We start from the raw sequence: 6,578 nt of genomic DNA on the forward strand, positions 1-6,578 counted from the left end.
AAAATCATGCCATGGCGGAGTTTTGCACTTCAAAAGGTATTCTTCACGAATTTAGTGCAGCTTATACTCCTCAACAGAATGGCGTCGCTGAACGTAAGAACCGCACATTGATCGAGACTGTTAGGACTATGTTGGTAGAGTCACAGTTGCCCATTCCATTCTGGACTGAAGCTGTGGCCTCTGCATGTTACACATTGAACCGAGTCCTTACAGTCAAAAGACACAACAAGACCTGCTTTGAGCTTCTTCACCAACGGAAACCAGATTTGTCGTATCTTGAACCGTTTGGAGCTCCATGCACAATCATCGATCCTAATGGAAAGTTTGGGGCAAAAGCAATTGAGGGATACTTTCTTGGGTATGCCACCCCTAACTTAAGAGTCTGGAATCTAGAGACGAAAAGGGTCGAGGAATGGTCTGAAGTCAGAGTACAATGGCACACTTTGCCAGTCAAATGTCCTGGTCAGCCTTGGATGTTTGAGTACGATGACTTTTTCAATTCGATCAATGTTGAAGCCGTTGAAGAAAATGTTGCGGCTAGGATGTTTTTCGAGAGTGACAATGCAACAGTTTCACCGGTGGTTCGTCCAATTCTTGTCAATCAAGAACCATCTTCGGTGAACAACAATGCTCTCGACAATGAGCATTTTCACGATGCTACCGAATTGAACGAATCTTCAGAGGATGATGAATTTCTAGATGCAGATCAAGAAGCTCCAACAACAGCAGTTCATGGTACTTCAGAGGGTACTCCTCCAGTGGATGCCCCCAGAACAGCTGAAGCTACTGCATCATCCTCTTCGTCAATTCCCGGCATTGATTTGGTTGTTGATCTCAATTTCAACAATCTGGGTATAAATATTCCAGTTCCAGATAATCCAGAAACAAGGATTAATAATACCCATCCTCAACAAAACATCATCGGAAATGTGCAAAGTGGCATTCAAACATAGAAGACATGAAAGGCGAATCTCGCGAGTAGCGTCCAAGGGGGAGTTCGTTGATGCATATTTGTGGACGCAACTCGACGTGAAGTGATTCGGGTTAACAACGGCTTTCCTCCGTCGTTCTTGGTTAAGATCAAACATGGGCCCAAGATGCTTAAAAGGACTTGAGCTAGTCTTTGGAATGAATCACAATTGCAGAAACAATGCATGGGCCTTAACAGCTTTGGCGAAACACATTTGGGCCCAAGCCCATTTTGGCAAAACACATAGAGTGTCGATGAAACACATGTATTTCATCAACCTGTTCCCTTTTCGTCGAGCATGGATGTGTTTCACCAAGATCTGTTTCATCAAGATCTGTTTCGTCAAGATAGTTATGTTTCGTTGTGTGTAGTGCTATAAATAGTCTGTCGTTAGACAGAAAATGTTAGACACAAGAAGAGAGCACACAGAGAGCAAACACACACACACACACGAGAGTTTGAGAGAGTTTGCAAAACATATTTGTAAACATTGGTTTGTAATTGAACCTTTCATACGTATTAATACAGAGGTGTTAATCGGTGTATATTGCGTGTTGTGTATTTGCGTGTTTATCTCGGTTTGCCTGTATGCAGCTATTCGAGAATCCAGGCAACAAAATGATTGGTCTTTCGCGTGTTATGTCTCACAGGAAGAGCCAAGAACTTGGAAAGAAGCCATGAAAGATAACTCATGGGTGGAAGCAATGCAGGAAGAACTGCAATGTAGCAACTCTCACTAAAAGTCCTATTTATTATTAGTCTAATAGGAAACCCAAATTGAGAAACCCAAGTGATTCTGCAGAAACCCTAAGATTTCCATAACAATCAGAATTAGGATTATGGCCCCTAAAACTCAAGGGGGTAAACCCTAATCAATATTTATCTTCAGAATTCGTTGTTCAAGTTAAAACTAATCGTACAACTGACTCACCTAGGCTATGCAGATGAGCAGGCTACCCTAGGCCATAGTGGTGTGCCCCGCGACACGCGACAGGGACTAAGGAACCCTTCGCGACACGCGGGCGGTTTCAATTTTTCAGTATAAATAGAGGGCTTTGGGACTTGAATTTGGGAGTTGGAACGACGTACAAATTCTCTCTGTACGTTGAGTTATTGTCTGATTACTCCAAAACACACACCAATCCCGAAACGCTGCTACGATTCAGGGTATTAATTCGATCGCTATTACGATTCAACGTCCGATCGATTGAAACTATACAACGATTGTTTAAGTGCTGCTCAAATTGAGTTTATACTTTGTTATTCGTCGTGATTTCGACTTGAATATTTGAGTATTATCCAATTTCGGACTATGCTCTGTTATTCGTTGTGAATCCACTGAATTGTTAAGTATTGCACTTTGTTAATCGTTGTGAGGGTTTAATCTCGTGAGTTGTCGTAAATGTTGTATTGGTTACTTACCTAAATTCGTGTGCGTTAGATTATTAGGCTTATCAGTAGGCTAATTCCCATACCCTCACAATCAAAGAAGATAGGCAAACCAAGCAAAGCAAAGGTGAGTTCACAAACTTTCTACAAGGCACGGCCATCCTCCAGAGGTAGGATGCCACTCCACTAATCTTCGCACACATGCCTGTAGGGCCGCGACACGATGCGATACGATACGATACGATATGATACGAATACTAACCTTCGCACACATGTCTGGGAGACCGCGATACGGGATAGTAAGCCAGTGAACCAACTGTGAATTCACTCAACTTTGTTGTTGACTCGTTGTCACATGCCTTGCAGGTCGTTTGGTCTCTAGCTTAAGGAGCTTGCACGAGGAGGCGTGGTCGTTGTGGGAAAACTTATATCAAACTTATGTTTTGCTTCTGCTGTAAACTCAAACTATGTTTTAACACCAATTGTGTGTTGGATTTTATAAATAAACTACATGCGTGTTCAATATGATTGGTGGCTATGATCCTGGGCATGTCACGCCTCCAAGGCGGGGTGGGGTTTTGGAGGGGTGTGACATGCAACAATTCCAGAAGCTTGGTGTCTGAAAACTCGTAGAGAAACCTGCTGGCTACAAGAAGATTGGTACCCGTTGGGTGTTCAAATGCAAAAAGGATGACCGTGGTATAGTTATCCGAAACAAAGCATGTTTAGTCGTTCAAGGTTTTCGTCAGATTGAAGGGATCAACTATAATGAAGTGTATGCACCTGTTGCATGTCTGGAAGCAATTCGGATCTTCCTAGCCTATGCATCCTTCAAAGGATTCAAGCTTTACTAGATGGACGTCAAAAGTGCATTCTTACATGGTGTGGTAGAAGAAGAGGTGTACGTCGAACAACCTCCAGGTTTTGAAGATCCTATCCATCCCGATCGGGTTTGGTTGCTCAACAAAGCTCTATATGGTCTACATCAAGCACGCGAGCTTGGTATGCAACCTTATCTAATTATCTGCTGAAGAATGGTTTCCGCAGAGGTCTTATCGACTGTACTCTTTTCATCAAAGAACAAGATGGAGATCTTCTACTGGTACAGGTATACGTTGGTGATATTATCTCTGGTTCTACTAATGATGTTTTGTGTAGGAACTTCGAGCGCATTATGCAGGATAAATTCGAGATGAGTGCTATGGGGGAAATGACCTTCTTCTTGGGCCTACAAGTGCAACAAACCGAGTCTGGGATATTCATCCATCAGACTAAATATGTTGGTGACATCTTGAGCCGGTTCCAGATGTCTGATGCAACGCCCATCGGTACCCCATTACCACAAAATCACGGAATTACTCCAGACTTGAAGGGTGAATCTGTTAGCCGCTCTTACTATCGCGCGATGATCGGATCTCTTATGTACCTCACAGCATCAAGACCAGATATAATGTATCCAACGTGCCTGCTTGCCAGATATAAAGTTAACCTGAAGGCCTCACATCTTGCGGCTGTCAAAAGGATTTTTCGTTGTTTGAAGGGTTTCCCTGACACCGGTCTATGGTACCCTAGGGATAATAACTTTGATTTGATCGCTTTCAGTGATTCTGATTTTGGCGGATGCAAAATCGATGGCAAATCCACAACGGCTGGATGTCAGGTTTTGGGAAATCGCCTAGTCACATGGCAGTGCAAGAAGCAGACGTGCGTCGCTACATCCACATGCGAAGCTGAATACATTGCTGCCTCAAGTTGTTGCTCCCAAGTCCTATGGATCCAAAAACAATTACGCGACTACGGTTTTGAATTCCTAACTACTCCTATTTACGTTGATAATTCTGCTGCATTACAGATCAATAGAAATCCTGTGCAGCACTCAAAAACCAAACACATCGAAATCAAATATCACTTCATACGTGATTGCTTTGAGAAAAGGCTAATCGATGTTGTTAAGGTCCACACTGATGACCAACGTGCCGACCTTTTTACCAAAGCATTTGACAAATCAAGATTTGACTTTTTATTATTGGTAAACGGCATTAAGGTCAAGCAAGAGTAAAACCAACATCAGAAAATCATTTTTGTAAATACCTTTGTGTTTTAAATTTGTCTTAGTTTATTGATTTTAGGGGGAGTAAATCCAAAAATCTGAAAATCCAAACACATCGAAAAATTTCAAAAACACAAAAACAATAGAAAAACAAAAATGAGTTTCCTGGCGAGCAAAAGAGAAAATGATAGTACATCAGTGGTCTATCCAAACCTCTTTAAACCTTAAATGAAAAACAATAAGCAGCTCTATATAAGATGTATCGGTAGGCTCACAATCATTTTAAAGTGTGCAGGGTGATATAAATCTTAAACCGACTGAAGACCAGGTGGGAACCATTCAATGGCATATGGTCTTAGTACCGAAATTTCGTTTGATAGATTGCCGAGGTTCTGAGATATTCGGTCTTTAAGCTGCTTATCATCTGGGTATCATGGTTGTATCTTTTACCGGGAAATAACGGGGACGCAAGTCTAGATCTTCCATGATACTATACATACGTGTACATATTGCATTCGACCTCAATAAGTGATCAGCAATCACATGTCCATCAAAATAAGTGATAAAATATCACATTTATCCGGGAGTCAAGTTCGTCTCTCTGCTGTACGAAAGTACTGACCTGTTCACGGACTTGCTCCTGTGCCCTCATGCATATGAAAATCAAGTTCCTCATCAATAAGTGATTCTATCACATAGGGCTTGTTTTCAAATCGAAATAAGTGAGAATCTCACATCATATACGGTCAAACAGATGATAATCGGTATACTCACCGGTAAGATGAACCCTCGTGCATACCTTGATACGGGAATGTGTCATGATGTGGATGAACACCGGTCAGTAAGTATAAATCATACCTTAACGTATCCCCTCGCCATGATTACATCTGACAAGTTGAGCTTATGTGGACAACAATACCGATAATCGTTATAGGATGCTTATCTAAATACTAACTAATTGAACAAAAAGAGTGTTTTGGCGTGACCGTACACTGATATGATTCTCTTACCCTCCAAACTCGCAAAAAGAATGTCTGTAAATATTTATTTACTGCTTTCAGTCTTTACAGTTCAAATATTCAAAATACCAAAAAGATTTTAGGTGTGTTTTAATATAAACTTTATAAAAGCCAAAAAGATTTTATTTCTATCTTATTTTCGATTGTACGATGTTGGATCTCGAGTCTTCGTTGCTTGAAACCTGATTGAAAACTAAAGTGACTAAATCTTCGTTCAAAATTTGCAAGTTTTGAAAGTTAAAAAAAAAACTAAAAATTGACAAATTTGTTAAACTTTCAAATTGTCGGACGGTAGTTGATTGGAACATGGTCATACCTGTGTCGTTTGTTTATACTAACTATATTCCAAGCAGTTGTTCTCATTACGCGTTTAGATTTCTTGCATGTGCAGATGCTAAAGGCGAGGAGAACATGGTCGATGACAAGCTTCGGAATGAAGACATGACGTGAAGGCACTCAAATGATGAAGATGATCGAGTTGCAGCTGACCATCATCAATACCACAAGGATCTCAAGTACTGAAGATCAAGTCATTCACGAGCATAACTCAAGGGGGAGCTTATGTTAAGGGGGAGTTTGTCAACACACTTCCTACATGAAACGGAGAGTTTGTTGATACACTTTCTGCTTTCAAGACGTGAAGACTTTGAAGATCCTCCGACATAGAAGACATGAAAGGCGAATCTCGCGAGTAGCGTCCAAGGGGGAGTTTGTTGATACATATATGTGGACGCGACTCGACTCGACGTGACTTGGTTCGGCGCGACTCGGTTCGGTTCGACCCGGTTAGGTTCGGCTCAAGCCCGACGTCACGACATTCCTCCGTCGTGCGTCCCAGAGTTCGACACTCGAAGCACGGAGAGCCGAGAACGTTTCCCGGTTGACACATCATCATGACATCATCATGATGATGTCATGATGATGTCATGATGATGTCAAGACTTTGACTAATACTTACAATCTGAATTGTAAGGAATTCATTTACGCACAGAATTAAGTTTGGGCCAATCACAATTAAACATGGACTGAAATCTTTCAACTGGGCCGAAGCCCACTTGCCCACATGCATGTCGACGAAACAAACATCTGTTTCGTCGACTTTGAAGTGTTTCGCCGACGACAGCCATTTCGCCGAGTCCCTATTCCGTTT

This window comes from Helianthus annuus, chromosome 1 (assembly GCF_002127325.2).
Source record: "Helianthus annuus cultivar XRQ/B chromosome 1, HanXRQr2.0-SUNRISE, whole genome shotgun sequence".
NCBI lineage: Eukaryota > Viridiplantae > Streptophyta > Magnoliopsida > Asterales > Asteraceae > Helianthus > Helianthus annuus.